The sequence below is a fragment of the Portunus trituberculatus genome, chromosome 44, assembly GCF_017591435.1.
Source record: "Portunus trituberculatus isolate SZX2019 chromosome 44, ASM1759143v1, whole genome shotgun sequence".
NCBI lineage: Eukaryota > Metazoa > Arthropoda > Malacostraca > Decapoda > Portunidae > Portunus > Portunus trituberculatus.
The window spans coordinates 8,223,318-8,248,286 of NC_059298.1; the positions used below are offsets into that span (position 1 = coordinate 8,223,318).

Consider the following 24,969-nt stretch of genomic DNA (forward strand, 5'->3'; position numbering starts at 1 on the left):
ATACCTATTCATTTTCCCATATGCACTGCGAAGAAAGGCGAGCAGAGGAAGTTTATCTCTTAGTCACCCATTCAAATATCCCGCCACCTCGTCACTGCATAGTCCATCTTACCCTGCGGCTTCTATTTCCACACATACTTATCCTCACACATATACACGCTCTGCCATTTCTAACCCATCAAGATTAATATCACATAACATATTTTCTAAGCTCTAGTGGAGGAAATTGATTAGTTAACATTTACTAAGTTATTTTTTTCAGCGGAATTGGCTGTCGATGTAGCCGCTGCAGTGCATTGCCGTGGTTGTCCTGACGAGGGTAACAAGTATCAGTTTTCTTGTGTAAGTGTATTAGGGTTATATCGGGCGTTATCGGAGCGTTGCGGTGTTCTGGAAGGTGGTGAGTATTCCGTGAGTGTTGGAGGGAGATGAGGGCAAGGGTGTGGGTGTAAACAAGGTGTGTATAGGCGTGTAATTAGGAGGACTATAGCCGGCAGGTGAGAGCCAAACAGCACCGGTGGTACTTAGCGAGTCTCTTTCAGCCTTGTCCTTGTATACTGTTGGTAATATTTTATCACACTTCATAGTCTTGTATTCTAGCCGTGTTTTATTGTTATTTCCCGTGTTTCATCTACAAAATCCGTCAAAGTTTGTGATTAGGCAATAAGTGAACGGTCTTTACTGCTCCTTCCCCCCCTAATGATCCCTCCCATCCCTCCCTACCCTTTCCTCTCTCTCCTCCCTGTCCCTACCCTCCTTCCTCTTTCGAACCCTTCCCCACCCTCACTTCCCTCCTTCCATCCCTACTTTCCTTCCTCTTCCCATATTCCCTCCCTTGCTCCCCTCTTTCCATCCCTACCCTCCTTTCTCGTACCATTCCCCATCCACGCTCTCTTCCCCCTGCCCCTACCTCCCCCTCCCTTCCTTTGCCAGAGTAATGATTGTTGGATGGTTATAGATTTAAGTGTAGAATATTTTTACATTCTAGATGTTTTTTCTTCTATTTATTCCCCGTAGCTTCATCCTTTTCGGTTTATGTTTCCTCCTGGTTTACTGTTGCCTTTTCATTTTATTCTTATACATATTTTTTTTTCCCTCCTAAACAGTCATTCACTACTACTTACCTTTAATTGAGCAAAAAATATCGTAAGGTATTTAACTGTACTTTCTACCATTACTTATCCATTGTTTCTGTTCATCTTATATTCAGCACCATTGGAAATACCAAGCAAGCACTAAAGAACTCATTAACGTGATCTAACATAAGACGAACATTTATATACACATACAAGAAGTGGTTAAAATTAAGATTTCTATACAAAGCAGTACCTAAAATTAATCACAGTCTCCCCTCCCATGTTATCTTTAAGCATTTTGTTGACGAAAACGAGATAATGGTTTGTCCTTTAATCACTCAACGAGGCAGCGTTCCTTGTATTTGTTTAGGAGGAGGAAGAGGAGGAGGAGGAGGAGGAGGAGGAGGAGGAGGAGGAGGAAGAAGGTGGCGGAGGGAAAGGAGGAAGGGAGCCTGGTTGGGAGAAAGAGGAAGAGGAAGTATGTTGTTTGTGTGTGTGTGTGTATGAGAGAGAGAGAGAGAGAGAGAGAGAGAGAGAGAGAGAGAGAGAGAGAGAGAGAGAGAGAGAGAAAGAAAGAGAGAGAGACTCCAAATTAGTATCCCTCACACTCTTATGCTACGAAGTGTGTGTGTGTGTGTGTGTGTGTGTGTGTGTGTGTGTGTGTACGTTTTTTATAGACTGGTGCATGACTCAACCCCCTACGTAGAGTGTGCCAAATGGCGATTACTTCACACACACACACACACACACACACACACACACACACACACACGTTGCCAAGTGTCGAGTGTAAAATTCCACGTAAATTGTGCGTATACGTAATGTGTGCGTATAAATGAGAGTATAAAGCACCAATGTATCAATGAAACGCATGTATGTATGTGTGTATGTCTGTGTACGTATTTATAAGATGCGACCATTGAAGTACGTACAAGTATCCATGTGTGAGTGTGTGTGTGTGTGTGTGTGTGTGTGTGTGTACTAAGCATACTCAGGCCTCGTGCCAACTTAGTAGACGCCAGATATGTTCCTCATACTCCCTGACCCTCTCTCTCTCTCTCTCTCTCTCTCTCTCTCTCTCTCTCTCTCTCTCTCTCTCTCTCTCTCTCTCTCTCTCTCTCTCGTGCTCTACGCCTGTCTCACTCCCTATCTTTATCTTTCTACCTTCCTTCCTTTTTGTTATTAGCCTAAAACAGAACTTTTTTCCTCTTCCTCCGCCTCCTCTTCCTCCTCTTCCTCTTCCTCTTTCCCTCTCCGTCTCCTCTCTTCTCCTCTTCCTCTTCCTCTTCCTCTTCTTTCTCGTCATTTATTAATCTATTTGTTTGATTTTTGTCTTTCAATCACGCTTTGTTTATCTGTCTATGGTTCGTTAACTACAAGCACGTTTTCTCCATTACTCTCTCTCTCTCTCTCTCTCTCTCTCTCTCTCTCTCTCTCTCTCTCTCTCTCTCTCTCGTTCTATGTAAATCACTGCTTGCCTGTTTGTCTATCTGTCTTTTTTCTGTATGTCTTTCTGTCTGTCTGTTTGTGTGTCTGTCTATCTATTGCCATGTTTATTTGTTTATTTGTGTGACTGTCTGTCTGCACGTGTGTTTATATTCCTGTTTGCCTGTCTGCATTTCAATCTGTCTGTATTGGATTTCCTGTGTTGTCTGATTGTATATGTATCTTTTTTCCTGTCTATTTGTCTGTCTGTCTGTCTGCTTGAGTCGAAGGGGACGGTGGCAGCAGCAGCAGTAGCTTCCCTCCATCCTGTCTATATATGGGCCGCCCACCCTCCTCTTCTCTCCTTCCTTCTCTCTCTCTCTCTCTCTCTCTCTCTCTCTCTCTCTCTCTCTCTCTCTCTCTCTCTCTCTCTCTTGCTTTCCATCTCTCTTTCCTCCCCTTCTCAGACCACTTTCTCATTAGGTTTTTCGCCTTATTTCTGTCACTTCACTTTCTGCGAGTACGTTTACTGACTCTCTCTCTCTCTCTCTCTCTCTCTCTCTCTCTCTCTCTCTCTCTCTCTCTCTCTCTCTCTCTCTCTCTCTCTCTCTCTGGTTTAGTTTTCTGCCCATCGTTTTCTTATTTTTCTCTTTTCTACAATTACTCTACTACTGCTAATAATAATGATAATAATAATAATAATGATAATAATAACAATAATTATCGTGAAAATAATAACACTACCACTACTACTACTGCTGCTGCTGCTGCTGGTGCTGGTGCTGGTGCTGCTACTGATGCTGTTGCTGCTACTGCTACTGCTACTGCTACTGTTACTGCTACTTCTACTACTACTACTACTACTACTACTACTAGTCCTACTACGACTATTACTATCACTACTGCTACTACTACTACTACTACTACTACTACTACTACTACTACTTTTGCACGTACCACTGCTAGCATTTCTACTTTTATTTTCCATCCATCATTTTTTCGTCTTCGTCCTTCCTCTTCCTCTTCCTCTTTTTCCTCCTCCTCTTCTCCTTTACTTTGTTATATCATTTATTGTCATGTATCACAATCTTCCGCATTCCCCTTAGCATGCACTGTTGCCAACTCAGGGTGACAGTCTTACCCTCCTACCTCTCTCTCCCTCTTCCTCTCTCCCTTGCTCCCTCTTTCTCTCCCCTTCGTTCTCTCCCTCACTGATGTACGCTCTCTCTCTCTCTCTCTCTCTCTCTCTCTCTCTCTCTCTCTCTCTCTCTCTCTCTCTCTCTCTCTCTCTCTCTCTCTCTCTCTCTCTCCTTCTTTGGGTTTGTTGTCCATGTTTTTTTTTATCCTATTTATATTCTATTTTATTTGTTCTCTCTCTCTCTCTCTCTCTCTCTCTCTCTCTCTCTCTCTCTCTCTCTCTCTCTCTCTCTCTCTCTCTCTCTCTCTCTCTCTTATCTCTATAATTGTAAGTGTCACTTCTTATTATTGCTTACGAAAATATACGATTAAGATTACTCGCTTCACAATACCTGTTCGAAATTCAATTAGCAAGATGTTTTTCAAGTATTTTATTGCCTTAATTTTTGCTTCTAGCATCAATGTTATTTGTCTTTTCATTAGTAAACTACATTATACTGCTTATTTTTTATGTTCTCTCTCTCTCTCTCTCTCTCTCTCTCTCTCTCTCTCTCTCTCTCTCTCTCTCTCTCTCTCTCTCTCTCTCTCTCTCTCTCTCTCTCTCTCTCTCTCTCTCTCTCTCTCTTCTGTCTCTCTTCTCTCTCTCTTTGTATTTTAGTTTCTTACTCTCTCTCTCTCTCTCTCTCTCTCTCTCTCTCTCTCTCTCTCTCTCTCTCTCTCTCTCTCTCTCTCTCTCTCTCTCTCTCTCTCTCTCTCTCTCTCTCTCTCTCTCTCTCACACACACACACACACACACACACACACAGTACCCTTTCACCTTTGATCGGCAGTTTATCATCATACATTCCCTCCCTTCCTCTCTCCGCTCCATTTTTCTCCCTCTCCCTCTCCCTCCTTCCCTCTCCCTCCTTCCCTCTCTCTAATGACATAGGTACTAAGCCTTATCAGTTAGTGCCTCTCTTATCAGTCACAGAGGAGCCTATATAGGATGTGTATGGGGCCTCTCAGTGCCTTATATTCCCCTATCTCTTATCGCCTTATCACTCGTATTATTAAGCAATTGTGGAGGGTAATGGGTCTGTTTGTTAGTCCCCATGTTTCTGGTATCTTTGGCTGGTGGTGGTGGTGGTGGTGGTGGTGGAATTTTGTTGTTGTAATATTTTTTTCATTACTTCTCGTGGTGCTGATGGGGATACTACTGCTGCTGCTAGTGCTACTACTACAACTACTACTGCTACTACTTCTGCTGTTGATGCTGCTGCTGCTGCTTCTCCTACTACTGCTACTGCTACTACTACTACTACTACTACTACTACTACTACTACTACTACTACTACTACGACTAACAACAAGAACAACGACAATAGCCTATAATTACTACTATTACTCCACTAAAATCAGTCACGAAGCAAAACATAACCAAAAAACAAACATATATTATAAACGAATGATTAAACCAACTTCAACAGAGCCTAATACACACATCCCAACACACCCCCAGTCGACCCATCCCTGCCAAACACTCCACCTTCACCCTTCCACCCTCCTTCATCCTGGCACCGCGCTACAGACCCCCGTGGCACCCGTCCTCCCTGCCCTGCCCTGCCTAGCTAACCAGGTCTTGGGCAAACGTTCGCACGCCCATTATCAAGGCTGTGTGTCCTCGTTGTGTCACACTGATGTAGAAGAGGCGGTTTTCCCAGACGTAACCTTTCCCTGGCTTACTGTGAACACCTGCCTGCCTGCCTGCTTCCCTGCCGCCTTCTTTCTTCCATTCACCTCTTTCTGTCACGAGATTATTGAGTTTATTTTCTTCATTGCGTCTTTATTGTTTGAGGTGCATTTATTTTGGTTTCTTATGTGTGTTTGGTTAGAGTGTTATTGTTGGTGGGGAGGTTGTTATTGTTATATTTTACAGGTTTAATGAAAGATATGTAGGATTATTGTAAGTAAAGGGGGTATACATATCTGTGTATGTGTGTGTGTGTGTGTGTGTGTGTGTGTGTGTGGTGTTGGTGTGTAAAAATATTCCCCGCTTGAATGCATAAATCCTTCTCCTTGTCGTCTGTCTTCTCCCCCTTCCCCTCCTCCTCCTCCTCCTCCTCCTCCTCCTCCTCCTCCTCCTCCTCCTCCTCCTCCTACTCCTCCTCCTCCTCCTCCTCCTCCTCCTCCTCCTCCTCCTCCTCATCTTATCACATCCACCACACCGTGCTTGTCTTGAGGGAACAGAGATTTATAGCGCAAAGACCCATAGTCTCTCTCTCTCTCTCTCTCTCTCTCTCTCTCTCTCTCTCTCTCTCTCTCTCTCTCTCTCTCTCTCTCTCTCTCTCTCTGTGTGTGTGTGTGTGTGTGTGTGTGTGTGTGTGTGTGTGTGTGTGTGTGTGTGTGTGTGTGTGTGTGTGTGTGTTTGTGTCTCAATAATTTCAGGCGAACTCATTTATTTTCTCATTTCCCAGAAGACTAGTTGCGTAGAGAGAGAGAGAGAGAGAGAGAGAGAGAGAGAATGACACTTGGCGGCTTGCTTCTGTTTTTTTTTTCATTAACATCAGTAAGGTGAGGACATTGCCAGCATTAAGAAGTCATAGGAAGATAAGAACGTTAAGTCGGCTCTCATTAGCTTGTCTCTCTGGTCCCTCAGCCAATCAGCTTCCTCGTTCTGGTGGTCGAAGGAAGTCCAGTGGGAAATGTGTCTCTCTCTCTCTCTCTCTCTCTCTCTCTCTCTCTCTCTCTCTCTCTCTCTCTCTCTCTCTCTCATCTTTCGTGTGTTCAGTTCACTTCTAACGTGTTGATCTTGGCGCACACACACACACACACACACACACACACACACACACACACACACACACACACACACACACACAAGGAGCTTAGATAGTGACGAAGATGCCGCTAAGAAGATGATCCCTTGAAAAAGATGATGATGAATAAGAAAGAGAAAAAATATCTTGTCCAGTCCAGTCGTTTTAGTGTATGAAGTTGTGAGGAGGAGGAGATGGATGAGGAGGAAAGAGAGGAGGAGGATTAGTAGGAGGAGTAGGAGGAGGAGGAGTAGGAGTAAAAGAAAGACGTAGAGGAGGTGGAGGAGGAGGAGGAGGAGGGAGTGGTGGTGGTGGTGGTGGAAGAAGAGGAAAGATTGTACTTCAATATTTGCATGATGACTAGAAGCAAAATCTTTATCAATCAAACATTTTCATCTTTTTTATTTCCTTGTTGTTTTAGATTATAACTCACATTAACTGGCATTGCTTTCTTGTTATCATTAGAGTGAGAGAGAGAGAGAGAGAGAGAGAGAGAGAGAGAGAGAGAGAGAGAGAGAGCACAATGTAATATTAAGACGACAGACACACTCTTTACAAAACAAACAAACTCATGCAGCTTAATGATTCGCTTCAAGAAAGACGATTTAAATTAAGGCAAGAAAGCTTAGACTATTATCAACTCTTCCTCCTTCTCCTTCTCCTCCTCCTCCTCCTCCTCCTCCTCCTCCTCCTCCTCCTCCTCCTCCTCCTCCTCCTTCTCCTTTCTCTTCCTCGGCCTGTCCTGATTGCAAGCATTATAGCGGACGCCATCAAACAGGATCCGGCGTCCCAGTGTGTCTACCGAACTGTGCCTCTACCACCTTATCCGGACAGGACGAGTCTCTGACACTACCGCGTTCCCAAGCCTCCTCCTCCTCCTCCTCCTCTTGCTCCTCCTCCTCTTCTTTCTCCTGTTCCTTCTGCTCCTCCTCCTCCTCCTCGTCTACTTCGTCTTCTTCTCCTTCCTTCTAGTTGTCCCGTTGTATGTTTTTTTCTTCTTTATTATTATTGTCAGTGTCTGCTGTCACCACCACCACCACCACCACCACCACCACCACCACCACCACCACCACCACCACCACCACCACCACCACTACAGCTGCTTGTATTGTTTCAGCTACTAGAGATTTGTAGTAAAATAGTAATATTGATGATGATGATGGTGATAATAATAATAATAATAATAATAATAATAATAATAATAATAATGATAATAACAATAATAATGATAATAATAATAATAATAAAAAAAATAATGATAATAATGAAAGTAATGATAATATTTACACAAGCACGGAGTTACTCTCTCTAAGCCTAAGACTTTCTAATTGGCATCCATTGCGGCAGTCAGGCAGTCAATAAGTAAGTCAGTCAGTTAGTTAGTCCGCCAGTCAGTCAGTCAGTCAGCCACTCGTCTCTGTCAGGCAAAAAGGCAAACCAGTCGTTGAGATAGGGTGTGTGATATGAGAGAGAGAGAGAGAGAGAGAGAGAGAGAGAGAGAGAGAGAGAGAGAGAGAGAGAGACCACAGCTAAAAATAACCACTGCTTCACAATTAGATATTTGTGTCCGATAATCCAAAATAAATACGGATTGTTAAGGTCAGAGAGAGAGAGAGAGAGAGAGAGAGAGAGAGAGAGAGAGAGAGAGAGAGAGAGAGAGAGAGAGAGAGAGAGAGAGAGAGAGAGAGAGAGAGAAACACCCAACCTTATGCCCTGCTTTGCTCTCCAACGTAGCCTTCCTCTCTTCCTATGCTTATTCTTCTTCTCTTTCTCTCACCATTCTTTTCTCTCTCCCTTCGTATCTTCACCTGCTCTTCCCTTACCTCTTATGCCCTCACTTCTCCCCTCCCCCTCATCCCTTCTTGAACCCTGCACCTCTCTCTCTCTCTCTCTCTCTCTCTCTCTCTCTCTCTCTCTCTCTCTCTCTCTCTCTCTCTCTCTCTGGCTTATCCTTGGGAGGCACTAAGGATGTCGGTCAGTATAAGCTGTTGACCCTCCTGAGTCACTTCGCCTGCAGGTATTTATGTTGTTACGTGGGGCACCTAGCGGTCTGCCTGCCTGCCTGCCTGCCAGCCTGCCTGCTTGTCTGCCTGCCTGCCTCCTTACCTACCCCCATCCTCGCCTGCCTTACTGTCTAACGCTCTTCTCATTACCTGTTTCTTGCCTTTTTTATATTTTTGCCAGCCTTCTCTTTCGTTGTCTTTTTTTTCATTTTCGTTCTCTTTTCGTTCTTTTATTTTTTCCTCGTGTCCTGTTTTTCTTTTTTATCTGTATCTTCTCTTGTTTGTATTCCTTTCTTTCTCTCTTTTCTGTCCCTCTTTTTCGTTTATTGTCCTTTTACTGTTCACTGTCTGTTTCTTTCTCTCCTTCTTTTGCTTTTTTCCTTCGTTATTTTGTTTTTTTTTTTTTTTTTCTGATGTTTCTTTCTCTACTCTTCATCTGACCTTTTTTTCTTTATTTTTCTATTTTTGTTCCTCGTCCTGTTTCTCTTCTTCATCCTCTTCCTTTTCCTCTTCCGCCGCTAGGGTCTTGACTTACCCTGTTCTTCCTCTTGTCTTTTATCATCCTGTTACTCTTTATTCATCTCCCCTCTTCCTTTTCCTCTTCCTCTTTCTCTTTCTCTTCCTGTTCCTCTTCCTCTACTGGGATCTAAATTATCTTTCTGTTCTTCTCTGCCTCCTTATGATCTTTTCCTGACATTCCTCTCTCGCCCACCTCTCTTCCTTCCCGCTTTCCTCTTCTTATTTCTCCTCCTTTTTCTTATCCTGCTCTTCATCGCCTTTCCTATGCTCACCTCCTCTATCCATTCTTATCAATTGTCTCTTCTCCTTCCCTTCCCTCTTCATCCCCTTTATCTGCAGCTGGACTCCCATTTCTCATCCTTTTCTTCTCATGTCTGTTCGTGTATGCTTGCCCGTCTGCCTTTTCTGACCGTCTGTTTGCCTTTCTGTCGTTTTTTTCTCGCTCGTATATCTGACAGTCTCTTTCGCCTTGCATTTCTCATCTGCTTTGACTTACCTTGCCATGCCTTACCTTGCCTTACCTTGCCTTCGCTTTTCGTGTCTCCCTCCTGCTTCTCCATCTGCCTGCTTGATTGTCAGGAATCTTGACCTTTTACACACCTTCTCTGCTTCCTCAGTCACTCGCTTCCTTCTTACATTCTTGAGCGAGTGTGTAATGTGTGGTTTGTTGCTCAGGGATTTTTCTTTTTCCAGTTGTTGTTTTGTGTTTGTTGGTCGATGTGTTGGTGGTGTTTTTTTTTTCCAAGTACCTTTTTTTGTTTAGTCTTGTTTTCATTTTTTTTCCTTTATTTCCCTCTTTATTTCTTATCCTAGTTTTTCTTGATCAGTGTCTTCTTTAGATAAATCTCTGTCTAACATATCTTCTTTTCTATTCATATTTTATTTTTTTTTAGTAGATTTATCTCTGCTCTTCCATTGCCACTCTTCCTCTATCACTCTCCTTTATCCTTGTTAACTTCACTGCATTATGCTCAGATAAGATACACAAACATCGCCGTGAGGGACCAACACGGCTATTTGTCCTTCCATTGTATTCTGTTGTGTTCCTTTGTGTCTGTCCCCCTTTTTTTTTTATCAAGCTAACTTTGTCTGGTCGTCTTGTCCATTTCTTCTTGCTTCCTTACCTGTTAACTTATCTGCTTGCCTGTCTGTCCTCCTGCTTGCTTTCTTTCTTACTTATCTGCTTGTTTCTTTTCTTATTGGCTTGCTTATCTACTTATCTGCCTCCCTACCTGCTTGTGTTCCTCATTTCCTCTTTGCTTTCCCTTATTTATTCAGGTCGTTCTATCCCTGTTTCTTAGAGTGCTTGTTTCCCCATTTGCTCGCCCATTTACTTGCTTGCTTATCTTCCTACCTGCTTTTCTTATCTACCTCCCTGCTTTCCACTTTTTTTTCATTCAGGTCACGTTGTCTGCTAACCCTGTCCCTGTTTCTGAGTGTGCCAGCTTCTCCACTCCCTGGCCTTTCTGCTTGCATGCTTCCCGGCCTTTCCCTCTCCCCTTTCTCCTGAGTGACGCGCAAATAGTATATGTATTGGTTCTTTTCCTCCCCTTCTTTCTCACTCTGGTTCCTGTGTTTTCTTAGCTCGGTTCGCGTTTTTATTTGCTGGCCGTGTGTCTGGTTGCGTAACTGATCCTTGCGTATGCTGGTGATGGTACCGATGCCTCATTTCTCTCTCTCTCTCTCTCTCTCTCTCTCTCTCTCTCTCTCTCTCTCTCTCTCTCTCTCTCTCTCTCTCTCTCTCTCTCTCTCTCTCTCTCTCTCTCTCTCTCTCTCTCTCTCTCTCTCTCTCTCTCTCTCTCTCTCTCTCTCTCTCTCTCTCTCTCTCTCTCTCTCTCAATTTGTCTTTGAGGTTCTTCCATATTATTTTTCTTTTAAGTTTGACATTGTATTGCAAAGTGAAGATGATAATGATGTAAGCAAATGTAATCTCTCTCTCTCTCTCTCTCTCTCTCTCTCTCTCTCTCTCTCTCTCTCTCTCTCTCTCTCTCTCTCTCTCTCTCTCTCTCTCTCTCTCTCTCTCTCTCTCTCTCTCTCGTCCTTCCTCACCTATTAATTCCCTGCTCATCTCACTCCCCATCCTTCCCTTCCTTTCTTCCTGCCAGACGGACTCTCCCTGCGTTCCTGTTGCTCCCACGGGCCGTCTGCTGCTTTGCCTACTGATGGCCTGCTTGACCCTGCCTGCCCGTCCTGCTCGCGTCCTGCCCATGCCAACCACCACCCTGCCACCCTGTATGCAAGGTGAGTATTCTCCTGTGGTGGTCTGGTTTGTTCTCCATCCCCTTCACCTGTATAGCTTTCCTAACTTGACTCATGTCCTTTTGTCGGTAGGAGAGGTAGCGCTGTTTTTTTTTTTTTTTTTTTTTTTTACATACTGTTTATATTCGTTAATGTTTTGCTTAGGTACGAAAACTACAAATATTAGGTTAATGTTCTTGTTTTGTTTTGTTTTTTCTTATTTTAACTTTTTTTTTGCGGGGGGCGATTGGGAGAGGTAGCGTTGTTTCCTATTTCTCTCTCGTAGCGGTTGTTGGTGTGGCGGTTAGAAGGTTTGATTAGCATATCACACTTGACCCTATAGAGACTAGCTGCTCCATTGCCCCTTTTTATCATATTGTTTGTTGCCTTTGGTCGGAGGAAATTGCATATGAAAAAGAAAATTAAGAAAATATGCAGGAAAAAGAAGAAAGGGAGAGGATTTGCACAGAGAATGAGTAAATTAAGAATAAGGGAGGATACACAGCACAAGATAATAATGTAGAGGGTTACTTCACTTACAAGCGTGTAATAAGAAATAAAGTCAGAAAATAAAACATGCAGGAACAAGGAGAAAGAAGGAGATTTGCAAGGGAATGTCAGTAGATCGAGAAACTGAAGACTGAGGAGGATAGAAAGAACAATACAAGTAAAAGTAGTTGATTACACTCTCTGGGTACAACTTTGCTTACAGGCGTGTGATTTCTTTGTCTCGATGCCATAACTCAGAAATTTACCATTGCTCTACTTAGCTTATTAATGGCTATATTTGTACATAATCATCATCTTCATTGTTATTACCTATTTGTACTCTCGCTCACTTTTTACTTTTTTTTCCCACGTCCACTTCTGCATTTTTTCGTCCTAATTGAATTTTCCTAAGTGAATCTTGATTACTCCCTTTGCGATGAAAATTATTGCTTATATTCTCACTCAATTTATTTCTCGTCTCCCTTTTTTTCTGAGGCGTCTGCCACCACTTTCTCCACGACACGCTTTTCATGTCTTGATTTTAGACCCTTTTTTTTTTATTATTCCTTCCACAAGTACTATAAGATTTGTTTTTTTTTCCTACTTTTAACCCGGTACTTTTTCTCCCTTTGTACTCAGCATGGCTCCCTGTCCCCAGTCTCTTGTACCCTGTCACTCCACCCTGCTGCTCACCACGCCAGCTAGGCACTCCTCCCCTATCCCACACTGACAACCCCCCTGCCACCCATGATCTCCCACTACCTCAACATGCTTCCCCTGCCTCCCACCGTCTCACACTGTCTCGCTGTCTGCTATTGTTCACCCTCTTACCCATCGTCTTCTCCCAGTCTTCTCTACCCCAGCTCACATCTTTCTCCTCCTTGACTCTCCTCCCCTCCTGTCTGCCTCCCTGCCTCCCTTGCCTGGTCACTCACTACTAATTAGCATAAGCAGGTGCAGAGGTCCTCGAGTTAACATTAAATGAGCTTAGTGTTTTTTTCTTTGTGTGTGTGTGTGTGTGTGTGTGTGTGTGTGTGTGTGTGTGTGTGTGTGTGTGTGTGTGTGTGTGTGTGTGTGTGTGTGTGTGTGTGTGTGTGCACGCACGTGCGTGCGTGCGTGCGTGCGTGCGTGAGTGCGTGTGTGTGTATTTACCAAGTTGTATTTACCTAGTTGTATGTTACTGGGTTCGAGCGGGTTTCATGGTCTTCATATCTACATTTGTCTAACTTCTGTGTGTGTGTGTGTGTGTGTGTGTGTGTGTGTGTGTGTGTGTGTGTGTGTGTGTGTGTGTGTGTGTGTGTGTGTGTGTGTGTGTGTGTGTGTGTGTGTGTGTGTGTGTGTGTGTGTGTGTGTGTGTGTGTGTGTGTGTGTGTGTGTGTAGTGTTATTTTTTTTTTTTTTTGCACATTTCGTTATTGTTGTTGTTTGTTGGTGTTTTCACTCGTGTAATATTGATGTTATGGTTTGTTTTATCACTTTTAGCCCTCTTGTTCAGCTTCACCGTGGCATTTTAATTGTGTGTGTGTGTGTGTGTGTGTGTGTGTGTGTGTGTGTGTGTGTGTGTGTGTGTGTGTGTGTGAGCGAGCTTGTACGTGTGTATCATAATATTCACATGCCTCTGACGGTCAGTTTACCCGAAGCAGGTGTTATCTTAATTGCATCTGGCCCCTGTCCCTTGCCACCTCCTCTCCTCCTCTCCTTAACTTGTGTCTCCCTACTTCCTTTCCTTACTCTCTCTCTTGTTCTACCTACCTTCACATTTACACTTTCTTCTTGCTGTCTGTTTATCATACCTTCTTTTCATTTCTTCTATTCTTTATTTAATCATTTTGTTGTTCCTGTTCTCTCTTTTTTTATATTTCTTGTACAGTTTATATTTAATTTTCCTCCTTCCTTTTCTTTTTTATCTATTTTCATACTGGACTCTTTTCATTCTTTCTCTATTTCCAGTTTTTTTTTTATGCTCTATTGTCCATTTCATTTTCTTTCTCTGCTATCTCATCTTCGTTATTCGGTTCCTTTATTTTTTTCTTTTCTCTAATTTCTAGATCATTTTTTTTTCCTTTAGTCTATTCTTTTCCTCCATCTTCCCTTTCATTTCTTCCTCCAGCACCTCCACTGTTTACTCTCATTCTCTCCTTCACCCCTTGTCTTTCCATCCTCAGTACTTTCCTTTATACTCCTCCTCTTCCTCCTCCTCCTCCTCCTCCTCCTCCTCCTCCTCCTCCTCCTCCTCCTTTTCACCTTCACCTCTTCGCCACCCTTTCATTCTTCCGCCGTCCCTGCCCATCCTTTTGCTACATCTTCCTTCCTTTCCCCTTCACAGGTACCTCTGCGTGTGTACTTAATTCATTCGTACCTGGAATTAAGGTTCTCTCGTGCTCAATTAATCCATTCTTGCCTCAATTATAAGGTGCATCGTGTTTGCTTTGGCTGGTCTTATATGGTTGATTATCTCCTCTTCCTTTTTTTCATACCTTACCTTTGTTTTCTTCATCTTTTGTACTCAAGGTGATGGGAATGTAAAATCTGTATGTGTGTGTGTGTGTGTGTGTGTGTGTGTGTGTGTGTGTGTGTGTGTGTGTGTGTGTGTGTGTGTGTGTGTGTGTGTCCCCTTTCTCCATTATGAGTTTATGCAACAACTTTCTTGTATAATGAAGATCATGATCCAGGATTTAAAAGGGTTGTGTGTGTGTGTGTGTGTGTGTGTGTGTGTGTGTGTGTGTGTGTGTGTGTGTGTGTTCTGTGTGTGTGTTTGCTTTGGGTTAAAAGGGTTAGTGCTTACCATTCTTTCCTTTCATGCTTACTGGAAACTTTACATGATCAACTCACGTGCACACACACACACACACACACACACACACACACACACAAACTCGTTTATCCACCCACAATCATTCATTCTTTACCAAACTAGCGAGTGGAAAGCTACAACCAATACTTAACTCATCCACATTTCCATCCACGCACTTCCACACCCACTCAACCACATCCATCTCCCTCAACCACACATCCACCTGTGCACACACATCACCTTTCAGCTCCCATCACATCCAATCCCCACTCATCCACACCCACAGCCCACATCCTCCCTATACATGCCCAACCCACGCTGATATCACCACTCACCACCCACCCTATATATTTCACGCCTACCCACTCTGACATCATCACACGCCCACCCTCTATATTCCTCTCCTACAGGTACTTAATATTATAGATGATCTCACACCACACGCACGAGTCATCACATTCACCACGTCCATATCACGTGACTTGAAGCGTTGCAGTAATTGATTTTTTTTAATTCACTTTTAAGGCATGAAGAAACTACTAATAATTGAATGACCTTGAGTATTTATGAATGTTTTTGTTTGTTTTCTTTTCTTTTTAGTTAATTTAAAGAGGGAAATGTTTGTGACAGTGAGTAATTGAAGATTATTGTTTCCCTCTCATATTTTTAGTAAATGAGGAAATAAGTGAGCTGAGTAATGAGTCCCTATCGTATCCCTTGTGAGCCAGTGAATGAGTGAGTGTCCACATCTTTCCTCATATCAGCGAGTATGTAAGGCAATGAGTAAAGGAGTCTGCAAGGGAATGAGTGAAAACAGTATTTTATCCCTCCCATCATCCTCGTGAGTGAGTGAGTGAGTGAGTGAGTGAGTGAGTGAGTAAGTAAGGAAGAGTATTTTATCTCATTATCTTTGTAAGTGAGAGAGAATGAGTAAAATAGTCAATCAGTAAATGATTCATAGTGAGAGGATGTATGAGTGAGTGAGTGAGTGAGGATGAGTATTCTATGTGTGAGTGATTGAGGATGAGCATTCTATATCTTTCATTATCTTTGTGAGTGAGAGAGAACGAGTAAAATAGTCAATCAGTAAATGAGTCATAGTGAGGAGTGGTTTGGCGGAGTGTCCCTCAAGTGGTGTAGTCGCGTGGTGAGGTGGAGTCAGGTCAGCCTAGCAGCGGCCGTCTAGTCATGCATGTCCTATTAAGAGTTCAGATGAAGTCATGCAGTAACTCCTGCACCGCCGCCACCACTAGGCAGGCACCGGGAGGAAGGAACAGGCGGAGGAAGCGACCAGGATACAAGCAGGTGGTGGTGGTGATGGTGGTGGTGGTAGAGGATACAAGGTGAAGGAGAAGGATGTGGTTAGTTGATTTTGTTGTTGTTGTTGTTGGTGGTGGTGGTGGTGGTGGTTACAGTGGAAAGCATAGGAAACCAAAACGAAAAGGGATTAGAATAGGATAGGAAAGGATGCTGTAGAAAGAGAGAGAGAGAGAGAGAGAGAGAGAGAGAGAGAGAGAGAGAGAGAGAGATGCATACATACATAAATACATAAACAATACAGACGAACAAACATACAGACAGAATACTAAAATTACCAAAACATAACAAAAGATAGAAAAAAAGAAGACAAAAAAGCACAATAAAGAACAAAAAAAAAATATACGGAGGACGAAGTAACAGAACAACGATACGAAAAAGGGACAGGTGGAAGAGGAAGAAGAAAAAAAGAAAAAAATTAGGAAAACAACAAGAAGACAAAAAAAGAAAAACGGAATAAATGTGGATGGTAGAAAGCTCTCGTCATGGTGGTGGAAAGGTGAAGAAAGAAAAAGAAGGAAGAGGAGAAGGAGGAGGAGGAGGAGGAGGAGGAGGAGGAGGAGGAGGAGGAGGAGGAGGAGGGTATAGCTTATATGTCTGAGTAACTGCATCGGTACCCTTGTTGATCTCAAGCCCAGACGAGTTACCTAATGCTTCATGTTATGCTTGACCGAGGCGCAGAGAGAGAGAGAGAGAGAGAGAGAGAGAGAGAGAGAGAGAGAGAGAGAGAGAGAGAGAGAGAGAGAAAAGAAAAGGTACGGAGGGAAAAAGAGTAGAGGTAGGAATTAGAGGAAGAGAAGGAGGTACACGGAGGAGGTATTATGTAAGACGAGGAAGGAAAGAAGAGTAGCGAGGCGAAAGGGAAGATAGAGAGATAAAGATAGGGAATGAGACGCGTGTTAGGTATGTAGAGAGAGAGAGAGAGAGAGAGAGAGAGAGAGAGATTCAACGATGTATAAAGTAAGAAAAGCAAACATACATGCATGCATAAACACACACACACACACACACACACACACACACACACACAGAAACATACCTTTTAGTTGCCTCAGAGTGAATCGAGATGAGAGGCATTTGCTCCCCCTATCCCTCTCTCTCTCTCTCTCTCTCGCAAGTACTATGGGTCAGGAGCAAGCCGGTTTTGGAGGATGGGAAGAAAAAGAGAAAAAAAAGAAAAGCTTGGTGGTGTGTGGATAAAAACCTTCCTTCTACCCTGTACTACCCCCAGTTTGAATCCCCCTCCATATCATCATCTCACCGCCGCGCCGCCGCCGTCTGCGTGGCGTACTGGTGGTGCTGTGGTGGGCCCTGAGGAGTTATTGTCATTGCTGTCTGGTGTATGCGTAAACCTAGTGTTGTATTTCGGTGATAATTCTGATGCTAGTGTTTTTTTTTTTTCAGGATCTGTGTGTGCGGTGTGTGTGTTGTTTATTTTTTTGTTGTGTTCTTGTGTATTGGTGTTTGTGGTGACTGTGGTGGTGTTGATGGTATTGTTTCTTGTCAATTTAAGAGTTCGTTTCTGTTTTCTTTATTTCTACAAGTCGTTAAGAAAAAGACAACACATGCTGAGGAGATACTACAAAAAAATGGGAAAACAATAGTATGAGTAGATTAAAAGCATTAAAGTATTGAAATAAATCAGAGAATAAAAGCAACCATACCTGTTTCTGCCAGTCATCTCTAAACCTTTAAGGAAGAAGAATCGACCGGGAAGATAAAAAAAAAAAAAAGAATTAAAACGATTTTCACAAAGATTACATAAACATTACGAGGAAAATATGGAAGTATGAGAGTAGAAAGTAAATGGAAAAAAGAAAAAAAGAAAAAAAGAAATAAACAAGTCCATAGAGATGCAAGGCTGTGATTATGAAAAGTATTAACAGTAGAAGATAAGTGTATAGGAATGAAAGGGTGTGATTATGTAAAGTATTAAAAGTATGGTATGAGTGCACGGATTAAGTAAGAGCTGTGATTATATAAGTATTACAAGTAGAAGATAAGTGCATAGGGATGAAGGGCTATGATTAGATAAGTATATAAGAGTTTTTTCAAAAGGTAGAAGGAAAGTTAAAGGATGAAAACAGAAAAATCGAGTTAGTTACAAGGAAAGAAATCGTTTGGTTGGACAGAATGGAGATAAGGAAAGCAGGAAAAAGTGCTCAAGAGAAAAATAGTATCCAAAATAGAAAGACCTGAAATATACAATCATAAAAGAACGGATATATTTAAGAAAATTAATGCAAATTAGAGAAGAGAGAGAGAGAGAAAGGAAAAGAAAGAAAGATGAAGTTATGCTAAGTACAAAAAAGAAAAAAGAAAATGAGAAAAAGTAAGATACAAGTTTGCAAGGGAATTTCAGACCATGAGTAAGGGTGTAAGAAAATAAGGGAAATAAGTAAAGTTTTAGGGTTTAAGGAAAAGTTGAGGCGAGTTATTGTGCAGTAAACGTCCCTCTGCCCTGAAATGTTGTATGAACTCGCTGAATGGAGAGTGTGTGAGAGGAAAGAGCGAATTAGTGAAGAGAGGAGCACAGTCAATAAACATTAAAGAAGAAAGAATTAAAAAAAGGAGAAAGAAGGAGACAGTAATCTGATATGCTTTGGTGAAGAATGATGGCAGTTTCGATAAATTAACCAAAAGAAAGCAGGAAAAGTTGTAATTAATGTGAAATTCTTGATAGATTTAAAGAAGTACGAGGCAGGGTAAATATGAGCAAATTTGCCTTGAAAAAAAAAAATAATAAAAAAGATGAAATTAACTTTTGCTAAATTAAAAGAAGACAATGATAAAAAGGAAAAAAAAAGCATACATAATAGCATAAAGAAGAAACGAGAGAAAAAAAACGAATAAACCATTGAATATATCGCTGATTTATCCTCAACCAACCCAAACAAAACCAAGAAAAAAGAGCAAAAACATAAACAAAACAAAAAACCTAAAAAGAAACCCACAAAGAAGCAATAGCAGCAAAAAACAAAAATGTAAAAATAAAAGAAACAATTAAGTGAACACACTGCTTCGAAGCTTCACCGCCAAGTCCCGTAAGATCACCAATAGGGTTCGCTCGTGTAACCGATGCGGTCCTGGTATTGTCTCGAAACACTGATCACAGAGTTCATTCATCCATAGCTCATGGCCCCGAGAGAGAGAGAGAGATGTGACGGTTTGTATCTTTGAATTGTGGACGGAGGAGGAGGAGGAGGAGGAGGAGGAGGAGGAGGAGGAGGAGGAGGAGGAGGAGGAGAAGGAGGAAGGAGAAAATGGAAATAAGACACGATAGTAGGAAATAAACAAGGGATGGAAAGGATAAGGGAGAGGAGATCATAATAGGGGGAATAAGAAAGGTAGGGAGGGACAGCAAAAAGGAGGAGGAGGAGGAAGAGGAGGAGGAGACGCAACGCGCTTCCCCTTCGGTTAAGGTCAAGGAACCTCAACCCTCCCTCCTCTTTTCCTCTCCTTTGGCACCTTCCTCCTCCTCCTCCTCCTCCTCCTCCTCCTCCTCCTCCTCCTCCTCTACTTATTTACTTCTTCTAATCTCCTACTTAATTTTCGCCTTTTTAAGTTGCTCTGAATTTTATGTACGCGTCTCCTCCATATCGCAGAGGAGGAGGAGGAGGAGGAGGAGGGAGGTTCATACGGGCGGCTTCCACTGTCTGTGTGTGTGTGTGTGTGTGTGTGTGTGTGTGTGTACGCCATGCGGCCCCCACCATACCTACCAGCCTTGCCAAACACACACACACACACACACACACACACACACACACACACACACACACACACACACTCACAGACCTTAGCAATAATGACAGACACAAAAAAAGCAAGAGGAGAAAGAGAAAAAAAAAATGTAATCAGGTTCAGGAGTCGAGTTTAGCCAAATGAGAGAGGAAATGTTACAGCATGAAGGAGAGAGAGAGAGAGAGAGAGAGAGAGAGAGAGAGAGAGAGAGAGGTGAGGGAGAACGAGCTTAAAAAATAATCATAAAAAAGGCGATGAACGGAGGTTGGCAAGGTGGTGGAGGAGGAGGAGGAGGAGATGGAGGGAGCAATAAAGTAGTGAGGGGAGGGCGGTAATGAACAAGAAGAGAAGGAGGAGGAGGAGGAGGAGGAGGAGGAGGAGGAGGAGGAGGAGGAGGAGGAGGAGGAGGAGGAGGAGGAGGAGGAAACGGTTGTACATACACAAATGAGGGGAAGAAGGAAGTAAGGAAGGCAGGAAGAAAGGAACTGGAGGAGGAAGAGGAAATGGGGGAGAAACGATAAGGTAGAATACTAGGAGAAGTAGGAAGCGAAGGAAGAAATAGAAGAAGAGAAGGTACAAAACATGAAAAAAGGAAAGAAAATGAGAAAAGAGAGAGAAAGAGTAAGAGAGAACGAGAGAGGGAGAGAAATAGTAGCAGTGACGCGAGATGGTACTTAGTAAGAAGAGGGAGAGAGAGAGAGAGAGAGGGAGAGGGAGAGAGAGAGAGAGAGGAGAGGGAGAGGAAGAGAGGGGGAGAGGAAAGGAAGGGTTTCGTCCGTGCACTGCCAACGTTTGCCTGCCACTTCCGCATTTGCACAGCTGATCAGGGAACGTTCTGTCAGCTTAGAGAGAGAGAGAGAGAGAGAGAGAGAGAGAGAGAGAGAGAGAGAGAGAGAAAGGAAGGGAGAGGCGAAGGGAAGGAAGAGGGAGATGTAATGAAATGATATGGTTGGAAAAAAAAAGTATGTGAGAGGAAATTTCAATGAGAGAGAGAGAGAGAGAGAGAGAGAGAGAGAGAGAGAGAGAGAGTAAATGAATTAGGAAGAGGAGGAGGAGGAGGAGAAGGGAAAGGTGGAGCAAATAGAAAGAAACAAATAAGAGAGACTGAGTAAACTAGAAGGAATTTGTGATCCTTTCTCCTCCTCCTCCTCCTCCTCCTCCTCCTCCTCCTCCTCCTCCTCCTCCTCCTCCTCCTCCTCCTCCTCCTCTTGCCATAGAAAAGATACATGGTGCGATAATTGATTACCGTCTCGTGTTTAGGCTGGATTAAGTAATCAAGAAGAGAAAGGATGAGGAAAGGTAGGAGAAGGATAGAAGATGGAAGGTGGAGGTCTAGAAAAGGCAGGAACAGGAGGAAAAGAGGAGGAGGAGGAGGAGGAGGAGGAGGAGGAGGAGGAGGAGGGAAAAGGTTAAGGGAAGGAAAGGGTAAAAGATATAGGTGGGTCTTTACCAATAAACTCACCTGCCTTCCCTTCCTCAGGTGTGTTAGGTCTTAATTAATGGAAGGTTAGCGCCAGGTAAATTCCTCGTTGAAATTTCAGTTAAGTTGGCTGAGGTGAAGCAAATGCCTGTAATTTGATTCTTTATATCCTTACCTCTTTATCCCTTCCCCCCCCTCTCTCTCTCTCTCTCTCTCTCTCTCTCTCTCTCTCTCTCTCTCTCTCTCTCTCTTTTCAGGTAAACTTTATGGCCTGACCACCAATCGCGTAGTAAGCTTCCGTGTGCCGCTAAGCTAATCATTACCTATAGACTGTGTTGGGCTAGTGGTGGTGGTGGTGGCGGCGGTGGTGGTGGTGATGGTGGTGGTGGTGGTGGTGGTGGGTCAAAGGGATAATGATTGCAGTGTTTGGTTTCGCATTTTTTTCTTCATTACTTTTTTTTTTTTAAGATAGAATTTTTTTTATGGGAGAAAAGAAGGAAAAGGTTTTCATTTGATGGTTTATGTCGTTATTAACTTTATTTACTTCATGTTTTCTTCTCAGTGATTTTCTTTTTTCTTTCTCTTTTTCTTCTTTGCTCGTTTTGTCCTTATTTTTTTTCTTATTTCATTTATCTAACAGATTTTTCCTATTTTCTTTATTGGGGAAGAAAATGGGAGGATGATGGAAGTTATAGTATTATTATTTGCGTGATATCAGTCGGTATTAAACATATATATATATATATATATATATATATATATATATATATATATATATATATATATATATATATATATATATATATATACTGAGAAAATACAGAAGCAATAATGACAGAGGTAATATTCATAATGGTGGCGCTGGTGGTGGCGCTGGTGGTGGTGGTGATGGTGGAGAAGGTTGAAAGATTAAATTTTGCACATAATTGATCGTAATGTTTGTTGCCGCAGTGATCGTGTGTTGTGAATTTTAGTTGTCAGACTGGTGAGGGATGACCTGCCGCTGTTGTGGCTTAGAATAGTTGTTGCTTGGAAGCAGAGAGAGAGAGAGAGAGGGAAAGAGGGAAGTGGAATCATCACAAACAGCTTGGAAATTAATGTTTATTTTTACAATTTGGTCCAAGAGAAATTCTTCCACCACCACCATTACCTCCTCCTCCTCCTCCTCCTCCTCCTCCTCCTCCTCCTCTCTCCTCCTCCTCCTCTCACCCTTCTGCTTTCTGCTCCCTACTCATCCTTCTTCCTACCCCCACCTCACTGTGACTTTCCTTCTCCTTCCTTCACTTTTATCTCCCCTCTGCTCCTTAAATATCTCCACTCCCCTCGTCTTTGACCCCAATCTCCCCCCTCATCTCCCCTCGCGCGCGCCGCTCCTCCCTCTTTCCTTCCCTCGTGGTCTTTCCCCTCCTCCCTCCCATACTGTCTCTTTCCTCCTCGCCATTCTGTTTCCTCCTTCCCTCCCTACTAACCATATTTAGAAATAGTCGGTTCCTTCTCTCTCTCTCTGTTTCTCTCTCTCGTTCTCTTTCTTTCCCTATGTACTTCCTCCTCCTCTCCCTCCTCTTACCAAAAATGTACATTGAATACTACCCCCCTGTATCTCTCTCTCTCCCGCCCTCTTTTTCCTTACCTTTAATCCTCCTCCTCCTCCTCCTCCTCCTCCTACTACTCCTCCTCCTCCTCCTCCTCCTCCTTGTCTTCGTCCTCTTGCTACTCAGTTCGGAAAGTACACACCAACACTATTACTCTCACCCTTCTCATTTCCTCACTCCTCCTCCTCCTCCTCCTCTTCCTCCTCCTCCTCCTCCTCCTCCTCCTCCTCCTCCTCCTCCTCTTCCAATCAGAACCCACTCATCACCTAATTGTTCGAGTCCATGTCCTTCCGCGTTCCTGATTACTAACGGCTGTTCACCTCTCCTCTCTCTCTCTCTCTCTCTCTCTCTCTCTCTCTCTCTCTCTCTCTCTCGTGGCCACGGTAGCGTCCGGGAAGCTAGGAAGGGCAGGGAGGGAGGGAGGGAAAGGGAGGTTAGCTTTGAGGAAGAGGAGGAGGAAGAGGAGCAGAGTGGGAGCTGGGTGAGGATGTTTGGAGAACGTGGGAGATGAGAGTTGACAGGGAAGTGTTGGTGAGTGGATAGGACAGGAGGAGGAGGAGGTTGTGGTGGTGGTGGTGGTGGTGGTGGTGGTGGTGGTGGTGGTAGTGGTGGTAGTGGTGGAAGTGGATGTGGTCGTGGTAGTAGTATGAGAGAGAGAGAGAGAGAGAGAGAGAGAGACGAGAGACGAAAAGTGAGATAGAAGATAAAGAAGAAAAATGCTACATGACTCGAAGGCGAACGAAAGAAGAAAGAGGAAAGAAATGAAGAGGAGGAGGAGGAGGAAGAGGAAGAGGAATAAAGATTAGGGAGTAGAAACACCTGTTCAGCACGGAGACAGGTGTGTAATTAGTTAATCGCAGGTATTCCCATCACGCTTCGCCCACAGGTGTGTTCTGCTGCTTCCCTGCCTGTCCGTCTGTCTGTCTGTCTGTCCGTCCGTCCGTCTGTCTGTCTGTCTGTCCGTTCGTCTGTCTGTCTGTCACAGCCTCTGTGCCTCCGTCTCGTTCTCCGCTCCTCCTCATTCTATTTTTTTTCTTCTGACCTGCTCAACATTTTGCCTTGATTCCTACGTATACTGTATCATGAATTGATCTCTCTCTCTCTCTCTCTCTCTCTCTCTCTCTCTCTCTCTCTCTCTCTCTCTCTCTCTCTCTCTCGTTTGTGTTTTTTTTAGGTTTTATATACTTTTTTTGGATTTTTTAAATTTTATTGTGTTTGAATATGTTTTCAGTCGTTACTGTAATCTTAGCTTTTTTCTCTCTCTCATTCTTCATACATGTTACCCAGAATTAATAGGTATAGTGTGTGTGTGTGTGTGTGTGTGTGTGTGTGTGTGTGTGTGTGTGTGTGTGTGTGTGTGTGTTCGCGTGCTTACGTGTGTGTTTGCATAAATACCTGTTTATTGATGATTTCTGTCTACTTCCTTCCCTCCTCCCCACCACACACCCACCCACCCACACACACACACACACACACACACACACGATTTCTTGATTCAGTCAGTTCACCCATTTATCATATATTATCCATTACTCCCCTGGTTTTTTCTCTCTTTTTTCTCTTCCCCTCGCTGCGTCTCTCAATCTAGTTCTTGCAGTTCCTTTGTTGCCTGTCGAGTTTTTGTCTTCCTGCACGTAACGGTTTGACTTTTCTTCCCTTTTTTTACGAGTGCCTGGCAGTGGCGGTGGCGTTGGTGGTGGTGGTGGTGGCGGTGGTTGAGGGCAAAGAGATCTGGTTTTCTGTTTTGTCCCGTTTTTACCTCGCCCGCTCCTTCATGCGATAGATATACGTGTGTGCTTCTGGCTATGATCAGTTGCATGTACCTGGGTTCGAATCCCTGGTGTGAGAGATGACGGGTGTTCCTTCCCCAGATCCTCCCCAGATGTTCTCTTCCCCTTGGTGGTTGTTTGGGTAATAGGTACAGCTGGTGGACACGTGGGCAAGGTAAGCTGCCGTAACCTGGGTGTGTGTAGTGTTCGTCTCGTGTCCTAAGGTAAGGCTTTTTTGTCTTGCACAGTCTCTGAGGGACGGCAAGGAGTCATACGTACGCTGAGAGAAAGGAGAAGAATAGCGTAGTTTTTGCTATAAGAGTGTAGAGAGTTCATATGTTCCTCATGTCCTTAGGTTGCGTTTTTTATCAAGTGGTTTCTGAGAGGCGCTGGAGAATCGTAAGTGCTGTGAGAGACGGGACTAGAATGAGCTTTGTACTGTTTTGTAGAGGTGGAGAGAGTTCATTTCGTCCTCGTGTCCTTAGGCGAGCGTTCTGGCCCAGTGTGGTTTTTTAGTGGAGAGTGAGACTGAAGAATCGTAGGTACAATGAAAGAGGACCAGAATGAGCTGTGGTTTTGTGTATTGAAAGTGTAGAGTTCATAGCTTAGTATTCTTAGTGTCTAGTGCAGAGGGGAGAGGCTGGAAAATCGT

At 43.4% G+C, this 24,969-nt stretch overlaps 1 protein-coding gene across 2 annotated transcripts in view; it reads left to right on the forward strand.

Annotated features, from left to right (window-relative positions):
• The first annotated feature begins 259 nt into the window (after nt 1-259).
• LOC123519008 (A disintegrin and metalloproteinase with thrombospondin motifs adt-2-like) overlaps nt 260-24,969 on the forward strand; it is a 321,375-nt gene continuing 296,665 nt past the window's right edge. Inside the window, exons 1-2 of one of the 2 annotated variants that reach the window (XM_045280124.1) lie at nt 260-342; nt 11,064-11,199. The gene's annotated coding sequence lies outside the window, so the exon portion shown is untranslated. Of the gene's footprint in view, nt 412-11,063; nt 11,200-24,969 lie in introns of both variants that reach the window. The other variant, XM_045280125.1, reaches the window with a different exon arrangement.